The sequence below is a fragment of the Sorex araneus genome, chromosome 2, assembly GCF_027595985.1.
Source record: "Sorex araneus isolate mSorAra2 chromosome 2, mSorAra2.pri, whole genome shotgun sequence".
Lineage (NCBI taxonomy): Eukaryota > Metazoa > Chordata > Mammalia > Eulipotyphla > Soricidae > Sorex > Sorex araneus.
In genome coordinates, this window is record NC_073303.1 from 208,826,330 (window position 1) to 208,846,448 (window position 20,119).

At 47.7% G+C, this 20,119-nt stretch overlaps 1 protein-coding gene across 2 annotated transcripts in view; it reads left to right on the forward strand.

Moving 5' to 3' along the window:
* WDR33 (WD repeat domain 33) overlaps positions 1-20,119 on the forward strand; it is a 107,546-nt gene that overhangs the window by 13,503 nt on the left and 73,924 nt on the right. For both annotated transcript variants that reach the window (XR_008628617.1, XM_055128230.1), the window contains exon 2: positions 6,435-6,531. The gene's annotated coding sequence lies outside the window, so the exon portion shown is untranslated. The remainder of the gene's footprint in view (positions 1-6,434; positions 6,532-20,119) is intronic.

Here is a 20,119-nt window from a genome sequence, read left to right on the forward strand (position 1 = left end):
TCCGAGATAGTTCAGGCTATCTGATGCAGATGTTTTTGCTGTGTCCCTGTTTCCCCCCATATACATAGTAGCCTGTATGCAAAACACATGTCTGCTTTGGGTTGTGGCCCGTATCCTGCAGTACTGGGTGGGTGGGCTGGCTGACAGCTTCCTGGTTCAGGGCTTGATGTCTTTTGTGCTCTCAGGGGCATGCAATCTCTGGGTTAAAACGGGGCTTCTGGGCTGTCGAGATGGTACAGTGGGCAGGGCACTTGCCTTATATGTGGCTTGATCTTTGGCGACCCCATATGACTCCTGAGCTCTCCAGGAGTGACCCCTAGGTGAAGAGCTAGGGGAAAGCCCTGGACACAGCTGGCCCCCAAACAAACTATATATATATATGTATGTATATATATATTATATACAAACAAAAATCTGGGCTTCCCGCATGCTTCCCTTTGCTCATTGTGTGAAGGGGTGTTCCCCTGGCTGCCGGGGCCTGAGGGTCATGCTGCTCTGGAGGCCACGTGATGCCAGGGATGGAACCTAGGTTGGGTGAATGTGAGGCACATGCCCTTAGATTCCCTCTATTTGTTTTTTTTCTAGACCACATACTCCTGGCTCTGTGCCTCAAAGATCACTCCTGGAGGAGTGAAATGTGTGGTGACGGGGATCTGCTGTGCAAGTAAAGCACCTTATCTATCTTTTTGTTTTGTTTTTGGGTCACAGCACCGATGCACAGGGGTCACTCCTGGCTCTGCACTCAGGAATTACCCCTGGCGGTGCTCAGCGGACCCTATGGGATGCTGGGAATTGAACCTGGGTCAGCCGCGTGCAAGGCAAATGCCCTACCCGCTGTGCTATTGCTCCAACCCTGCACCTTATCTTTCTGACCCTATTCTGACCTTTTATTATTTTTTTTAATTTCAAAGAGTCGTTCACAGTAATCATTACATTCAACATTTCAACACCAGTCCCACCACCACTACACCTGCCTACCACCGTTATTTCGGGTTTTCCCACCACCACCCAAGCCTACCCAAAGGCAGATGCTAACTTATTTTGTATTGCTTGTTAAGAAAAATTGACTAAAAATGATCCAAAAGAGGTTTCCTTAGATGAAAGTGTGTGAAAATTGTTGTATCTCATCTTGGAGCCATTATGTCCCTGAATTAGAGATCACTAACATGTTGTTAGATTTGAGTCTTGAATGCTAATATATGTGTGTGTGTGTGTGTGTGTGTGTGTATTTTTTGTCAAGATTGTCTTCTACCTTACACCCATCAAATGTGGTGTGCTATACTCTTGGTGGCATAATTGCATGAAATGTCCTGGAATTCTAAAAATTTTTTCATAGGGTGCTAGAGGATGGTGCTTTTGGGGCCTGGAGGCATCTTTGCAGCGTGCTGCTCTCTTCTGAGGTCCGTTTGTGAGTCTGGATCATGGCCGGTAGTGCACTTAAGTGGCACCCAGAGGCAGTTCGGGGCATGACTGCCAGGAAAGCCCAAGTGGGGGAGTTGGGTGGAGGGGCCCATTCGCTGCTCCTGAAGCCAGGAGATTCTGTCACAAGACCCACGTATCTGGGTTTTTCAGTGGATTAAATCTCAGGTGGGTGGGTGGGGAGCGCAGGGTGAGCCTGTGAGGTCAGCTGTGAGCATGGCAGCGATTGGGTTCTGGAGGTTTGCAGCTTCTGACCCTACTTTAAAAAACATGTATCTATATATCCATATCTAGGTAGGTATAGGTTGCAACGGTAGTACAGCGCCTGGAGTGGGCCCTGAGCACAGCCAGGTGTTGACCCCCAGCCCCCTCCCCCCGTAAAAAACAAACTCACACTCTATTTGCACACACACACACACACACACAAAATCTTTAGAACTACCTTCTTATATGTTACATAACTACTTATAAGTTACACACGTGCTTGGATAGTTTGCTATTTATTACTAGTCTTGAATAAACAGTGCTGCTTTGGGTAAATTTATGTGTCTGTTTGAGCAACATGTGAACATATTTGTAGGCTTGAGTCTGTAAATGGAGGTGCTTAGTCAAGGTGTGTGCACGGTCATGTATAAATACGGCTTTTCTCACATCAAACCATTTGTATTACATATTTTGCTGCTTTTTGTGTTTTGGGTTGTACCGGCTGAGCTCAGGGCTCAGGGACTAGAACCCAGGTCTCCTGTGTGCAAGGTGAGCACCTTACCCCCTTTGTTATTTCTTGAGCCTTTGTGTTTTGTTGTGTTTTGTTTGCTTGCTTGCTTGTTTTGGGGCCACAACAGCGATACTCAGGGGTCACTTGGGGGACCATACAGGATGCTGGGGGTTGAGCCCAGGTAGCCACGTGTGGGGCCAGGTGCCCTGCCTGCTGTGCTAATCACTCCAGCCCTGTAGTGTAGGTTTTGTTTATTTTACTTTATTTTGGGGCGGCGCCCTGTCATGCTCAGCGCTTTCCTGACTCAGGGATTACTCCTGGCAGGGCCCGGGACTATATGGGGCTCCGGGATAGCGCTATTGGATGTGACTGACATCGCTACATACGTTTAAGAGTGTGAAGTGACTTTTGGGGGGAGGGAGGCCTTTCACTGCTTAGTCTCCCAGGGGGCCACTCGGCTCCTTGTGGCGTGCTGAGGAGAGTTCTGTGCAGACACGAGCAGGGCTGGTCTGGGCGCGCAGCAGGCACCTGCTTCAGCCCTTCAGACTGTCCCTACCCCGAGGGACCTCTCAGAGTTTGTGTTTGCCAAGAATGGAATTGCTGGACCATAGTTTTTTAAAATTGTAATCTTTTCTCCTCTTTTTGTGGGGGAGCACACCTGATTACTTCTGGCTCTGCACTCAGGAATCACTCTTGGAGGGCTCAGGGAACATACGGTGTGCTGGGAATTGAACGTGGGTCCGAGTGTGCAAGGCAAGTGCCCTACCTGGCCCAGTCTTTTTGGAAACCAATATGGATGTTCCTCAAAAAAAAAAAAAAAAAAACCTAGGGGTTTGAGCGATAGTACAGCGGGTAGGGCGTTTGCCTTGCACACAGTCGACCTGGGTTCGATTCCCAGCATCCCATATGGTCCCCTGAGCACCTCCAGGGGTAGTTCCTGAGTGCAGAGCCAGGAGTGACCCCTGTGCACCACTGGGTGTGACCCAAAAAGCAAAACAAGCAAATCTAGGAATTGAGCTCCCATTGGGCTGGATTAGCCCAGTGGGTAGGACGTTTGCCTTGCACGAGTCCGACCTGGGTTTGATTCCTCCACCCCTCTCGGAGAGCCCAGCAAGCTACCGAGAGTATCCCGCCCGTACGGTAGAGCCTGGCAAGCTCCCCATGGCGTATTCGATATGCCAAAAACAGTAACAAGTCTCACAATGGAGATGGTACTGGTGCCCGCTCGAGCAAATGGATGAGCAATGGGATGACAGTGACATGACAGTGATACAGTGAGCTCCCATGACTCTGCTCTTCTGCGAATATACCCTGGGAGCCCAAAAACATAGCAAAGACTGCACTTCTGTGTTCATTGCACTATTCACAATAACCAGAATCTGAAAACAACCTGAGTGCCCGAGAACAGATGACTGGATGTAGAAACCATAGTATATCTACACAGTAGAATACTACGCAGACATTAGAAAGAATGAATTAATGACATTTACTTATAAATGAATGGACATAGAGAGTTATCATGTTGAGTGAAATGAGTCAGAAGGAGAGGGACAGACGTAGAATGACTGCATTCATTTGTGGGATATAAAAGATAAATTGTATGAGACTAATATCCAAGCGCAGGGTAGACGGGGGCCGGGGGACTGGTCGGTTTGGAAGCTTAACACAAGAGTGTGTGAGGGTGAAGGGCATTTAGGAGAGAGACTGAACGCACATGACAGTAATAATTGGAAATGATTGTTTTGGATGGGAACTGAGTGTTAAAAGTAGTAAAGGGATATACCTTGTAACTCCTCATTATCTTTATTGCAAACCATAAGACCCAAAGGGTGGGGGGAGATGCCTGCCGTAGTGGCGGGCGGGGGGAAACTGGAACCATTGGTGGTGGGAAAAGAGCACTGGTGAAGGGACGGATATTGAGACATTGTATGGCTGAAATCCAGTCATGAACAACTCTAACTGTATATCATTGCGATTTAGTTAAATATATACATATATATATATATATATATAAAGAGGTGGTCCCGGGGCTGGAGCGATAGCACAGTGGGTAGGGTGTTTGCCTTGCATGCGCCCCACCTGGGTTTGATCCCTGACATCCCATATAGTCCCCAGCACTGCCAGGAATAACCCCTGAGCATCACTGAGTATCTGTATTTGTGTCCACTAGAGCCAGTGCGACTGTGCACATGGGACCTAAAGTACAGTAATTAAAATTGTTCCTGTTATGGAGGTTGATTGGGAATGGGGGGAGGGACCTTGGGGATATTGGTGACAGGTTGCTGATTTGGAGTTGGGGACATTGTCCAAATTTCTGTTGACAGATTTGCAAATCGTGGTACCTAATTAAAACGTTAAAAATTTTGGGTGTAGTGGTTTGGGCTACACCATATGGTGTTGAGTTATTCCCAGTTCCTGCTCAGGATTGACCCCTGGTGGGCTTGGGGGATTGTAGATGGGTCCAGGGATTGCAGAACAAGAGCTATACCTCCTGTATCCACTTGATTTTTAATCTTTTGATGATGGGTCTGTACCTACCAGTGCCCAGGGCTTACTCCTGAATCTGCTCTCAGAGATTACTCCTGCTGGTTTGAGAAGCCATATGGGGTGCTAGGCATTGAACCTGTGTCGGCTGTGTGAAGGAAAGTGCCCTACCCACTGGACTGTACTGTCACTCCAGCCCCTCTCAGTTCTTACTTGTTCTGAGTAATTTTATGAGTGTACTGCAGTGTATCCGTTTTTCTGTTTGTCTGCTAAATGCCATCTGGGTTGCGGCTGTTTTGGTGTTTATGATTGAAAGTGCTGTACTCTACCTGTAGTGCGAACAAGAATGCCAAAAGAGGGGGCAGGAGGCGAGAAGGAGAGAGCCTGCCCTTAGACAGGCTGGGGTGGGGGTAGGCGGGAAGGAACTGGGCCATTGGTAGTGGGAATTGTACACTGTTGAAGGACTGGGTGTTGGGACAGTTTGTGACTGAAAGCCAATTAAAAATTAACTGCTGTAGGCATCCACCGGTGAAATTGTTCTCATGAACATGGGTTCTCAACTCCTTGGGGAAATACCACGTTGTGGCATGACTAAATTGCTTGGTTTGTTGCCAAAGAAATTGTGACATTTCAGTTTGGATGGCCACATAGAGTAGCCCATATTCTGGGTATGCGTGGTGGTTACTAGTGGTCTTCACGATCCTCTTTCTCCCTGTAGGTAGAAGCTGGGACTACGCAGTTTAGATTCAGATAAAACTTTTGTTTCGTTTTTGGGTTGTATGTACCCAGTTGTGCTCAGGGCTTACCTCTGGTTCTGCACTCAGGAGTCATTCCTGGTGAGGTCAGGGAACCGTATGGAGATTGAACCTGAAGCACTCTGCCCACTCTATTATCTCTCCTGTGTCAGATAAAACATTCTGAAGAATATTTATCATTAGTCACGTGGGGCTATTTCCTACACATTTTTGGTTTGGGGGCCACACCCAGTGGTGCATGCCTCGGTGCTTGGGGTCCGTATGGCACTGGGGACATACTGTGAGCTTCTGGCATGCAGAGCATGCTCATAGCCCATGAAGTAACCCTCCTCAGCATGTGGGCAGTTTTGTACTCTCATGCCTGGTCACACATAAAATCATGCTTTCCCACTTCTAATGACAGCAGGTGTTTTGGTTATTTGGGTAATGTGGTAGCAACTAGATTTTGCCCCTATAATAGTTTCCCCTTGAAAGTTAAAGTTAAGTTATTCATGGTATCATAGCATTGTGTGAATTGTTCTTGCTAAGTAACTATTTATTTAAAAAAAATTAAGTGGAAGAGAAGAATGATATTTGGGATTTAATTTTGATATTTAATTTTTTTCTTAAATTAAGTAAGAATGGAAATGATTTACATGATAAGAGATTTCAGAATATCAGTGGGATGAGCAGCTTGAGGTGATGCCCATTTGGGTGGTGCTTCCGCTCCGTGTTCAGAGGGCCCGGGGCGAGATTTCCCAGATTAGACACCACCGCAGGTGGCTTGGTCCGGGTGGCGTTTTGAACCACAGGGCAGCCCAGGATTGCTTGGGGGCTCTGCAGCGCTGGGAATTCCACGTGGGCCTAGTGTTCCAGTGTGTCTCACCGAGACCTTCCCAGTGCGTCTTACCAGACCGTCTCTAGTGACCGGCTCCACCAGCGGCGTTCGGGCGCAGGCCAGAGCGGGGGGGCGCCACTGTACAGATCTTGAAAGTGTCTCGACTTCTCGCTGGTGTGGGGGTGGCCGCTGGGGTCTCTCCTCAGCCCCAGCCTTATGTTCTGTTTGTTTGTTTCTTGCTTAGGGGCCTAGGATCCAGGTCGAGCTTGGCTGCGTGGCGCTGGGGATGCGGTTCTACACAGGCCCTGCGATGCTGCGTGGAGGGAGAGCACGCGCCTCAGGTACGTGTCCCCCTCTCGGGGTGAGCCCTCACCTGGGACGGGCCCTGTTACAGCCCCTACCGCCTGCCAGTCAGACTCCCGAGGGCTGGGCCCGGAAACCAGGGCTTCAGACACATCACGTGGCCGTGTATTTCCCCCTGCTTTTAAAACGCCTTTATTAAGCCCTCCCATGCCTGTGTTCCTCCTTGAACACGTGTCTGTTCGAGAAGAACTTGCTTCTTCTATGCTGGAGAGGCCAGAGTTTGCATATTCCTCTTGCTCTGCCCTGATGTTTTTCTAAGTAAATTTGTTCAGTAAAAACTATCTATCTTGCTTCGCTTAAAAAAAAAAAAAAAGAAGTACTAAATCTGGAAGTGTGCTGTAGATGATTTTATACCTTTTTTGGGTGGCGCAGGGACCACTCTCTGTGGTTTATGTGGTGTCCCCGTCAGACCCTGGTTTCAGGTTTTGTGAGGAACGCATGCTAGCCCTTTGAGCACCTCCTCGGCCCCTGGATTATCTTTAAACAAATAGAAAAATAAAGAAAAAAAATTTAATTGTGTCTGAGAGGATTGATAATTTCAAACTATGTAAATATGCTGCTGCTCCTGCAATTCTTTTCTACTAAATTTAGCATTCATCGGTGGCACTTACATACGGTATGTATTAGTGTTCTAGTGGCTTTTTATTTTTTCTTTTTGGGTCACACTGCAATGCACAGGGATTACTCCTGGCTCTGCACTCAGGAATTACTCCTGGCGGTGCTTAGGGAACTGTATGGGATGCTGGGAATCGAACCCAGGTTGGCTGCGTGCAAGGCAAACACCCTAGCCGCTGTGCTAATGCTCCAGCCCCTCCAGTGGTGGTTATTTTAATATGTATCAACATCTTGTTTTCCTGTGTACCAGGGCACTTAGAATATCAAGAATAAATAGCATTTGATGTTTGCTTATAAGGAATTCATGGGGCGAGAGGTGTTTGATGTGAAATGTGAACAAACAGAAAATCCTTCACGTGCACCTGTGGCCATCAGCACTCCCCTGGGTCGTCCCAGTGTCATGGCCAGCAGTGCTCAGGGGTATTCCCGGATTTCTGCTCAGGGATCACTCCTGGCGTTGCTCAGTACACCTTATGAGGTACTGGGGAGTGAATCCTGGTGTATGCAGGTTCCTTAGCCCCATAAATACTGTTCTGACCCTAAAAACTTTGTTTTGTTTTCCAGCCCCACCCAGTAGTGCTGGGGGAACTCTGCCTTTTGAACTCTTTCTCTAGCCCCACGTAGTCTTTTTGTTCTTTGCCTTCTGGCCATATCCTGTGATACTTGGTTTCTCCTGCCTCAGTGTTTGGGGTGCCTTGTGGCGATGCTGTGGGGTCATGTGGGAGATTGAACCCAGTCCTACTACATGCAGAGCATGTGGCTTACCCATGGAGCACTCTCAACCTGTTCACGTATATATTTTGGGGGGATGGGGTGGCAGTTGGGATTTTGGCTACACCTTGCAGCTTTTAGGGTGCATTGTGTTGCTTTCAGGGATGCTTGGAGGACCCTGCCCTGCCAGAACTGAGCCTGGGCCTTCTGCATGCAGAGCATATGTTCCAGCCCATTAAGCCGTCTCTCTGGCTGTTACGCACATATTCATGCTAGTGTCAACAGCTATGCAGTGTTAGAGTAATACTAGAGTTATGCAGAATATATTTTGGTTTTTTTGTTTGTTTTGGGGTTTGTTTTTTTTTGCGGGGGTGGTCGCACCCGATGATGCACAGGGGTTACTCCTAGCTCTGCACTCAGGAATTACTCCTGGCAGTGCTCAGGGGACCATATGGGATGCCGGGAATCGAACCTGGGTTGGCCACATGTAAGACAAATGTCCTACTGCTGTGCTATCGCTCCAGCCCGCACAATATATTTTGGAGGTACAAAGACTGCTAGATGCATTGAGCATAGTAGGCATAAATTTACAAAAATATTTGAAAATATAGGTGTGGGAACATACTAACAAAATGGGAGTATTTGGACTGGAGCAATAGCACAGCGGGTAGGGCATCTGCCTTGCATGCAGCCGACCCAAGTTCGATTCCCAGTATCCCATATGGTCCCCCGAGTACCACCAGGAGTGATTCCTGAGTGCAGAGCCAGGAGTAACCCCTGTGCATCACCGGGTGTGACCCAAAAAACCAAAACAAAACAAAATGGGAGTATTTGGCAAAGTCAGATTTCAGAAAACTCTATGAGAAGAAATCCCGTAGCCCCAACAGTCGTTGAGTGCAGACAGCACCTTTCTTAGAAGCATCAGCCTGTGGTGCCTTGAGTCTGAACCCTGTACTTGAGCCCAGTTGCAGGCACAGTGCCATGAGAGAATTATGGCAGGAATATTAACAGGTGTGGCTTCTGTAAAAATGTGTTCGGCTGTGTCATAGTGTATGCACCCCCTGGTTATTACAGAAATAACACAAAAGGAAGGGAAGTTGAGGGGGAAATCACCCCTGCGTAGGGGCTGGGGCAAATAGTACAGTGGGGAGGGTATTTGCCTTGAACTCAGCCGCCCGGGTTCGGTTCATATAGTCCCCAGAGCACTACCAGGAGTGATTACTGAGTGCAGAGCCAGGAGTAATCCCTGAACATTGCAGAGTATCCCCAAAACCAAAAATGCAATTTTTTTTTTAAAAGAAATCACCCCTCCATCATTATAAGACCCATATCTGTGTGGATAATATTTTCTTTTTATTATTATTACTATTTTGTTGTTTGGGAGCCATACTTGGTGGTGCTCAGTGGTTACTCCTGGGGGCCGGGGACCACTATGGGATGCTGGGGATCGATTCCAGATCAGCTTGCCATAAGAGAGGCTTCGCCAGCCTGTTGGGCACTGCATTAGTCAACCTGTAGCTCACTCCCCTAGTGCTGATTCTTCTAGTCTCCATAACATCGAAATTATTAGTAGATGGAGTTTGGAAATAAAAAATATGTATTGTTTAAGCACACGTGAAAGTGTATTAGTTGTATTTTCCATTTTAAACTGTTCCATAAAAAGTACTTAAAATAGACTCCATTGCCTTTTCCCGTGTTCTTTGTGGGTTGCCCGAGCAGTGCTCAGGGATCCTAGGCCATGCTCCAGGCCATCAGGACAGCCTGGGTGGTGGATGCATGTGGACATGTGTGGCGGGCGTGCACAGCAGCCCTCTAGCTCTTTCCCTAGTCATGCCTCCTTTGTCTTAAGTAATGAAGCTCAGATTTTCAGAAATGCTGTATTGGACTGAAGGACATGCATGTTGTCATTGAGTCCGACGCAGCTTTCAGTAAAACTGCTCTGAGCCTTTGGAAAGCTTACTAATCCAGCACAGACCAAAAAGCTCGGTTTATATTTTTGTCCTTTATAGCATAATATATGATCAGTCATCATTCCCCTCCTCACTATACTCAAGTAGAATGTTCCTTTTTGGTATGACTCAGTAGGTAATCTTCGGGTCTGGAAACGCTAGCGTTTCTGTCCATTTAGGTAAAGTAACCTCTAACTGTCCTACTAAGGGTGAGAGGGCTCAGTGGCCACACATGCTCTGCACGTGGGAGCCGGGGGTTGGCTTCAGCACTGCCTGGTCCTCCACATCCCCCTGGGAGTGACCCTTGAACAGAGTCAAGAGTAGCCCCTGATCCCCACTGGGTGTGGCCCTCTCCACAAAATAAGGTACTAAACCATGCAAAATAGGAATGTTCTACTTTTGGGGGCCACACCCAGTAGTGCTCAGGGCCTCGGCCTGGATCAGCACTCAGGGACCAATCCTGACGGGGACCACATGAGATGCCAGGGATCTAACCTGGATTAGCAGCGTGCAATGCGAAAACCCTACCAGTTGGACTATTGATCTGGCCCAAGAATTATTTTTTGTTAAAGACAGAACTGAGGGCTGGAAAGTACAGTGGATAAGACGCTTAACTGGAATGCTGCCGCCCTTGTTCGATTGGACTCGGCTCCCTGAACACCTCCAGGAGTAACCCCCAAGTGTAAGCTTGAAAGAGCATCCCCCTGCCAGCACTGCTGGGCGTATCGCTTGCCACTCCCCTTCCCCTCCTGCAAGGGAGAACTGGGGAGCTGGGGAGGTAGCGTGAAGGGCTGACCGAGCTCTGGTCTGAGGTGTGGGAAGTGAGGGTGGAAGTGCTTGCACCACATGGCCCCCCAGCACCTCTCGAGGGATCCGGAGAAAAGAACTGGGAGTAACCCCCAAATAGTGCTGGATATGACCCAAAAAAGAACAACAATTAGAAGATCTGAATCCTGGTCTATATTTTCCAAGTTGAGTGAAAATAGTCTTTCAAATTGCTTTCGTTTTGGTCCTGGAGGCGCTCGGTGCTCTTTCCTTAGGGACCGCTTCTGGCAGTGCCTGAGAGCCACCCTGGCAGGCGTTACCCACGCTACTATTTCTTTGGCCCACTTAAGTTTTTAATGTACCAAGTTATTAGATACTATGTGTAAAAGAATTTTGAGTTCCCAGAGTAATATGTGTGCATGTGTTTTAAAATGTATTTGTAATAGTACATACATGTACCTTCACGAGGTATTGACTAAGTTTCTTTTTGGGGTGGTGGTGGGGGTAGTGCACTTGGCAGTCCTTAGGGCCAGTACTTCTGGGTCTGTACTCAGGAATCTCTCCTGGTGTGCTTCTAGGGGGACCATCTGCCTTGTCAGGAGTCAAACAGGACTCAACCACATACAAGGCAAGCGCTTGAGCCTCTGTACTGTCTGGTTTGATTAGTATTATTTGCTGTCCCAAAAAGGTGTCCAGGGGCTCGAGACCATTCCTGATGATACTTGGCTGGTTAGGTGCTTTGGCCAGGTGCCATTCTTGAAGGTACTTGGCCGATTGGTGCCAGGTTAGGTGTTGTGGCCTGGTGATGCAGATTCTGCCTGGGTGGTGCTGGGGGTGACTTTAGGAGGGTGTGCATGCAAGCAGGAGTCGTGCTCCGTTCCGAAAGGATACTCTGTTCTAACCTGTTCCAGCCTCTGTGTTGGTGGGACATTTGGACATCATATGAGACAAAAAACCGAATCTCAGTCCCTGCAGAAATGAACTCGAAGTAGAACAGAGATCTAAATGCATATGCTAAAAGATTTCTTAAGAGGTCCAGGTAGATGACTGGAATGTATGGTTTGCATATATGATTCTGGGTTCTGTCCCTGACACCACATGGTCCTTTCAGCACTGCCAGGTGTGACCCCAGAAAACCTCAGATATTTCTTAGATAAGATCAAAAGCTCAAAATAGGAACTTGACAAACTTCTCTTTGGAAATGTAACATTGAAAGTACATTTGAGAATGAAAGAAGCAGCATACGAAAACATTTACAAACCACATATGTGATACCAAAAAAAAGACAAAAGATTTGAATAGAATTTTTGCTGGAGATGCTGTATTTGGGGAGGCAAGCAAGCACCCGAAATGATGAGCAAAATATTACCCATCATTTGCGAAATGCAAAAACTGAAACCACAGTGAGACCAGGTAGTCATCTGTTACAATGGGTGAGAAAACTATTTTCTTTTCCTAGCTGACAATACATAGTTTTTGTGAAGATGTTCGAACAGCTGGAACTTTCATGTCTCTGGTGGGAATGCAAAAGGGTATATATACTTAGGCGGGGTGGGGGGTGGGAGAGGGAAGTTTGGCAGTTTACGTTGAAGCTACATTTTATTTTATTTTATTTTATTTTATTTTATTTTATTTTATTTTTTGGTTTTTGGGTCACACCTGGCGATGCACAGGGGTTACTCCTGGCTCTTCACTCAGGAATTACTCCTGGCGGTGCTCAGGGGACCATATGGGATGCTGGGATTAGAACCCGGGTCGGCCGCGTGCAAGGCAAACGCCCTACCGCTGTGCTATCTCTCCAGCCCCTGAAGCTACATTTTAAACATACACCTGAATGTAGAGTTGTTTTTTTTTTGGGGGGGGGGTGTGAAGTAGGAGGAGAGGGGACATCTGATGATACTCAGGGCTTGCTCCTGGCTCTGCACTCAGAAGTTACTCCGGGTGGTGCTTGGGAATATGTGGGGTGCTAGGGATCAAACCTGGGTCTGGCACCTGCCCTCCCTGCTTTACTGTCGCTCACGTTTGTAGCAGCTTTAACCAAGTTGCCAAGCACTGGGGCTAGAGCCACAGCACGGCGGGTAGGGTGTTGTCCTTGTACGCAGCCGACCCGGGTTCAATTTCCAGCATCACATATAGTCCCCCGAGCACCGCCAGGAGTGATTCCTGAGTGCATGAGCCAGGATTAACCCTTGTGCATTGCCGGGTGTGACCCCCCCCAAAAAAAATTGCCCAGCACTGTCAGTGATCTGAATGCTCTGCAGTGTTGAATGAACTGATACCTTCCTAAAGTTCAACAGTAAATAAGAGGAATTTATTTTGGGGAGCCCACATCTGGTGGTGCTTGGGGATTGCTCTCATCTCTGTTCTGAGGTCCTCGTGACGGTGTTGGGGATGGGACACACACTTCTTGTGCTGGCCTCAGCCCGAGGCTTATGTTGCACTGCAGCAGCTCTTTGAATGGCCTCCTTGGCCCTGACTGATTTACTTGTGTTTGGGTGCTACACCTGTGGTGCTCAGGGGTCTCCCCCGACAGGGTGCAGGGCACCACATGGAGGGCCTCCTTGGCCCTGGTGTTTCAAAAAACATTTATTTTGTTTCTTTTTGGGTTTGGGCCACACCCCTTGATGTTCAGGGATCATTCCTGGTGGGCTTGGAAATTTCTTTTTCTTTTGTGCCTGTGTGTTTTGGGGGGTGGGCTGCTCTGGGCTGTGTACTCAAGGGCCGCACCTAGGGGTGCCAGATTCAGACACCGGCAGCTGAAGCCACATCCATGACACATGCCTTGACTTCCGTACTTTCTCCAGCTCTGGCTTTTTACCCTCTAGTAACAGAACTTCTAAATGTGAGGTTATATTTGTCTTTAAAAATGTGTTTTATGAAGGCTCCCCTTCCCACAGAGTCCCGGCAGTGCTCAGGACTCACTTCTGGCTCTGTGCTCAGGGGTCACTCCCGTGGGACCGTATGGGGTTCCAGAGGTCAAACCTGCTTTGGCCGAGTGCAAGGCAAGCTCCTTCTCTGCTGTGTTCATCTCTCCAGCCCGCAAGATTTGTTTGTTCTTCTCACCCAGAGTGGGTAAGGAGCTTACTCTGCACACACCCACCTGGGTTTGAAGCCTGGCACCACGTGTGGTCCCCTGCCCTGCCAAGCGTGCTTAGGGCTGAGTTCCTGCTTGCAGAGCCAGATTCAGTCCCTGGCACAAGGTATTGCCCCCCAAGCGTGAGCAAGCGTCACCAGAGGTCACTCTTATTTTTTTTCTTTTTGGGTCACACCCAGCGATGCTCAGGGATTACTCCTGGCTCCGCACTCAGGAATCACCCCTGGCGGTGCTCAGGGGACCATATGGGATGCTGGGAATCGAACCCGGGTCGGCCACATGCAAGGCAAACGCCTTACCCGCTGTGCTGTTGCTCCAGCCCCAACCAGAGGTCACTCTTGGGTACAGAGTCAGGAGTGACCACCGAAAAGCCTTCGGTGTGGACCCTCCATTTCTTCCCAGTTCCCCTCCCCCCAGGTAAACAGCTCACTGAGTCTGGGGGAAGAGTACTGGGTTTAAGGTATTTGCCTCGCACATGGCCAGCCCTGGTTGATCTCTGCACTGCAGAGTCCCCCGAGCACTGACAGAGGTCCCTGAGCATGCCTGGATGTGACCCCAGGATCCAAAAAAACAAAATCTATTTTATTCCCACCGTAAGTGTATGTATCTATCTCACAACTCCCTTTCTGGCTATTTTACTGTTCGTTCTGTGTTTGAGGTTTTGTTAACACATGCAGTTTGCTTTACTCAGAGGTTTAGGTTCTACAAGATGAGTCATTGTTTGTGCAGAAACACCGGGGAACCAAGTCTTGGCGTTCCAGGTGTTCAACATACCAGTCACTAGGTTGGCTAGCGGGATACTGAAAGAGGAAACTTGGTGCCATGGAGATGCCTCAGGAGGCCGGAGCGTAGTCTCTGCGCTCCGGAGTGCTGGGCTGGATTCCTGGGAACACACGACCTCCTGCACCTGCAGGCCCCGAGCGGGAAGTAGCCCTGGGGCACCTCTATGTGCCGCCTCACCGCCCGGTGCTCGTGAGGTGGGGGAGAGAGGTCAGAGGGCTGGAGCACTGGGCTTGGTGCTCAGGGCCTGAGTTTGTCCCTGGCACAGTGGGCCCCGGTGGCTCCTGTGCAGTATGGCTGTGTCACTGGTGGGCTCTGAGCCTGACAGCACTGCTCCCGGCACCAGCACTGAACTCTTAGGGCGTGCTGCCTGCCCGTGTCGCTTGGGAGTGCTCGCGCTCCTGGCCTTCCTGGAGAGTGTATTTTAGCAAAAAAAAAAAATTTTATTTTATTTTTTTTTAGTTTATAACCATGTTGTACAAGTTGAGGATACCAGTAGAGAGATATCAATGATTTGCCTGTTTCGGGGGGGAATATTTGAAGCTTGATGGCTAAAAAACTGCAGGTAAACTGGTGAATTGAGAAATATTCGTATTTGTCCTTGCCAGAAATAGCAATGGGAGCAGCCATCAGAGAGTAGAAACATCTGGTACGTGAACTTAAGTGATCCTCGGGGCCAGGGAAGCAGTCCAGCAGGTAGCTTGTCTTGCACAGGGCTGACCCGGGTTTGATCCTCAGCATTACACCTGAGCCTCGGCAGGAGTGATCCTTGAGTGCAGCACTGGGAGTAAGCCCTGAGCACTGCCGGGTGTGTGCGTGTATGTCACCCCCCCCCCATATCTTTAGTGAATTAGAATCATATGCTGTACAGTATAAAATGGGCATTTGATAAAGTTGTAGTGCTTGCTTGAATTTGTATGTATAAGCAAAATTTGAATTCAGTGTTTCAAGTTTTTTTAAAAAGTTGGTGGTGCTGGGGGGCTGGAGCAATAGCACAGCGGGTAGGGCATTTGCCTTGCACGCGGCCGACCTGGGTTCGATTCCCAGCATCCCATATGGTCCCCTGAGCACGCCAGGGGTGATTCCTGAGTGCAAAGCCAGGAGTAACCCCTGTGCATCGCCGGGTGTGACCCAAAAAGCAAAAAAAAAAAAAAAAAAAAAAATGTTGGTGGTGCTGGAGCAATAGCACAGTGGGTAGGGCATTTCCCTTGCACACAGCTGACCCGGGTTCGATTCCCAGCATCCTATATGGTCCTGAGCACCGCCAGGAGTAGTTCCTGAGTGCAGAGCCAGGAGTAACCCCTATGCATTGCCAGATGTGACCCCCCCAAAAACAAAACAAAAAGTTGGTGAGGCTTGTTTGGGCAACAAGTCAGCCCTCAGGGGTACAGTTGGATTTGTCAGTGGAGCTTTGTATTTTTACAACCATATGTAAAGTACTTGTGTTCTCTCTAGTTTCTCCCCCCACCCCTCCAGCTCCTCCTGGCAGTACTCAGGGCTTAATCCTGACTCTGCACTCAGGGATCACTCCTGGCCGTACTCAAGGGACCATATGGGATTCGGGGATCTAACCTGGCTTGTCTGCATGCAAGGCAAGCGTCCTGTCCACTGTTAGAGCCCCCTGGTATATTTGTCTTGAACTGCTGTTCCCTTGCCCAACCAACCCCTTACCTCCGCTACCATCTTCTCTCACCTCCACCTCAGGTGTGAGGTAAATGAACATATATAAACTTCAAACCCTTGTTTGTAGTTTAATGGCGGTGTTTTGTTACTGTAGTGCAAATGAGTACGGCAGTAAGAAGAAATGGTTGTTTTTTTCTTTTTTTTGCTTTTTGGGTCACATCTGGCGATGCACACAGGGGTTACTCCTGGCTCTGCACTCAGGAATTCCTCCTGGCATTGCTCAGGGGACCATATGGGATGCGGGGAATCGAACGGCTGCGTGCAAGGCAAGCGCTATTCTATCGCTCTAGTCCAAGAAATTGTATTTTTATAGACGAAAGTTTTCTGCATTTGTGTGTATACAAATAAAATACATACAAATAAAAATATATTCCAATTTAACATGAATTATGGTCTGTTAGTAATAATAAATATATTGATAACTCTCATTTTACTTTACTTATATTTGACTTTTGGTACTTTGTTAAAATTATGTATGATTTTTTTTAATGTTTTATTTACTATCTAGCAGAAAGTCGTTTCCCTTTCCTTAACTGGAATTGTAATCTCATACTATAAAGTCTGTTGTTTAATAATTTTAAAGCATTCAGTTTATCTCCATTAACATCCTTACCTGTTTCCAAAGCATTTTCATCTTTTCCAGAGGAAACTAAATCTTATTCAGCAGTTACTCCTCATTTCAACATTTCTACTGTCCCAGCCATCCGACAGTCTTTTTGGTGTTTTGTATATCTGTCTATTAGCCTTGTCTGCGTATTTAATATAAATGAAATCATAAATATGTGACGTTATACTTGACTCATTTATATTGTTTTTGAAAATTATCCATGTTGTAACATTGTGGCATGTCTTGATATTTTAATAATCTTGTTTTGCTATGAATTATTTAAGCCATTTCTGATGTGTGTGTCTTAATGGTATTTTATTGAAAACTAGAATATTATGGTCATTTTATTCTAATAGAAATTTTATTATGAGGTAAAAATAGTAAATTTGAAATATAATTTTCAGAGTTGTATCTCTTGAAAATGACTGTCTTTAACATTGAAGGGCTTATTGGTGGGAAAGAGGCAGTGCATGCCTGGCGGTGCTCAGGACTTGCTCCCGGCCCTTCCCTCAGGGACCACGCCTGTCTGGGGTGCCAGGGGTCACAGCTGGTCAGCTGCGTGTAGGGACACGCCCAGCCTGCTCGGGCCCCAACACTTACGTTTAAGCCATTGGGCCTGAGAAACAGCCCTGAGGTCAAGCACGGCCTTGACTTAGGAGGCCCAGTTTCTAGATCAGGTACTGCATGATCCCCGAGCATAGACTGGAGGAGCCGCTGAGCACCTTCCAGGTGTGACTCAAAAAGAAATTAAATAAACATAAACTAAAGACACTCCCAAATAAATTTTTGGTTATTACTGAAATTTGGATGTTGAAACTGGATTCATGGGTAACTCAGTAAGTTTCTTCACCAACCATAAGGTTATTGCTTTGAGTGCATTTTGTATATTCTAATTTAATTCATGCACAGCCTTAATAGAGTGTTAATTATGACTTGCCATTTCTTGGTGGTTTGATTTCGGGGGCTATATCCAGTAGTGCTCAGGACATAAAACTGACTCCGTGCTCAGGGGTCACTTCTGGCAGTTCTTAGGAAATAGCAGTGCTCGCAGTCTCACTGGTGTCAGCTGTGTGCAAGGCAAGTGCCGTAACCCCTGTATTATCTCTCCTGCCTCAATTTTTCAGTGATTTTAAAAAAATATTCTAATTTAAATAGTATGATCACAAGAGTGTTCTCTAAGTTTGTGTTTTTTTCTGGGAGTATACATTTTGGGTCATACCCAGTGGCACTCAGGGCTTCCTCCTGCCTCTGTGGTCAGGGTTCACTCCTGGTGGCGCTCAGGGGGCTATGTGTGGCCACTGAACCCAGGTCATCTGTGTGCAAGATTAGGTGCCTTAACCCCGGTGCCTTCAGCCCCAGGTTTATAGTAGTATGTACGAAGTCACTGCACACTTTAGCACCAAAGTGCCCGTGACTGCACTACTGTCCTCGTGTCACCTTTGGTCTGATCGACTTTACCCCTTTTTCTTCTCTTCTTTTTTTGGGGAGGGTCACACCCACCAGTGCTCCTGACTAAGGGACGATATGGGATGGGGGATCGAATCCATTTTGTCCATGTAAACGCCTCACGTATCGTACCATCTCTTGGCCCTATTACCCCTCCACCCCCATGTCTTTTCTTTCGGCTTTTTGGGCTACACCCAGGGTTCTCAGTAATCACTCCTGACAGTCCTAGGGAACAGAAGAGGTGGGGATCGAACTGGGGGCTATGTACCAGGCCTTATCCCTTGTACTATCTCAGCCCGGTGTTTGATACATTTTACAATCCCAGTTTCAATGGCCTCACATTGCTCAGGAGTAGTGGAAATGTGTGTTACATGCTTGTTTTCATTTCGCTGTTTCTGTGTTGTGCGAACTAGAACTTCTCTCCCGTCCCCTTCCCTTGTAGTGCTTGGGGAACCGAGAAGGCCTGGGGAGGGACCCTCCGCTGCCATATGCAGAGCATGAGTGACAACACTGTGAAACCTTCCCCTTACCTACCCGGAGTTATTCATTTTTTATTTGGGGCTCACACCTGGTGATACTTAAAATTCAACCCTAGGTCTGTGCACAGAGCTCACTCCTAGCAGTCAGTGCTCAGGAGACCATACGGGGTGTTAAAGGTTGAACCTGGGTTGGCGATGTACAAGGCTAGTGCCCTGCCTGCGGTACCGTCTCTCCAGCCCAGGTCATTTTATTTTATTTTGATGCAGAATAGACTTTTCTGAGTATGTGCTTTGCTATTCCAGAAAGATAAACACTTAGAAGTTTTTTGTTATTGTTATTGTTCTGTGCCAGGGAGTGTTTGATGCTGGACTCTGTTGTGCACTGTAACCTTACCATTAACAGTATTGTAAATCACATGGCCGAAAATAAAGTTTTCTTTTTGGTTTTGGGCTACACCCAACGATGCTCCAGGATTACTCCTGGCTCTGCATTGAGACGTTACTCCTGCCAGTGCTCGGGGGACCATATAGGATGCCAGGGATCAAACCCAGGATTACTGCATGCAAGGCAAACACTCTACCTGCTGTCCTATCTCTTCATCCTTTAAAATAAAAGTTTTTGACCTGACTAGCAATGAATGTATATACATGTATACTTTGATTCTTTATAGTTTGATTCGTCTGTGAGGAGTCCTCATTTTTTTAAATTTTTTAAATTTTTTTTTTGCTTTTTGGGTCACACCCGGCGATGCACAGGGGTTACTCCTGGTTCTACACTCAGGAATTACTCCTGGCGATGCTCAGGGGGACCATATGGGATGCTGGGATTCGAACCCGGGTCGGCCGCGTGCAAGGCAAACGCCCTACCCGCTGTGCTATCGCTCCAGCCCCAGGAGTCCTCATTTTATTTTTTTTTTATTATTATTTTTTTTTGCTTTTTGGGTCACACCCGGCGATGCACAGGGGTCACTCCTGGCTCATGCACTCAGGAATCACCCCTGGCGGTGCTCAGGGGACCATATGGGATGCTGGGATTCGAACCCGGGTCGGCCGCGTGCAAGGCAAACGCCCTACCCGCTGTGCTATCACTCCAGCCCCGAGGAGTCCTCATTTTAAAGTGATAAATTTAGGGGCTGGAGTGATAGCCCAGCAAGTGGGACATTTGCCTGGCATGTGTCCGACCTAGGTTCAATTCCCAGCATCCCATATGGCCCCCTCCGCACCGCCAGGAGTGATTCCTGAGTGCAGAGCCAGGAGTAACCCCTGTGCATGGCCGGGTGTGACCCCCCCCCCAAAAAAAAAACAGGTGATAACTTTAATAGGTAGTGATATGTATTTGGGACTCCCAGAGTAGTAGTACAGTGGTTAAGGCATTTATTTGTGGTGTGGCCAGAGCAGTGGTTAAAATCCTGACACTGCTTATGGTCCCCTGGCACT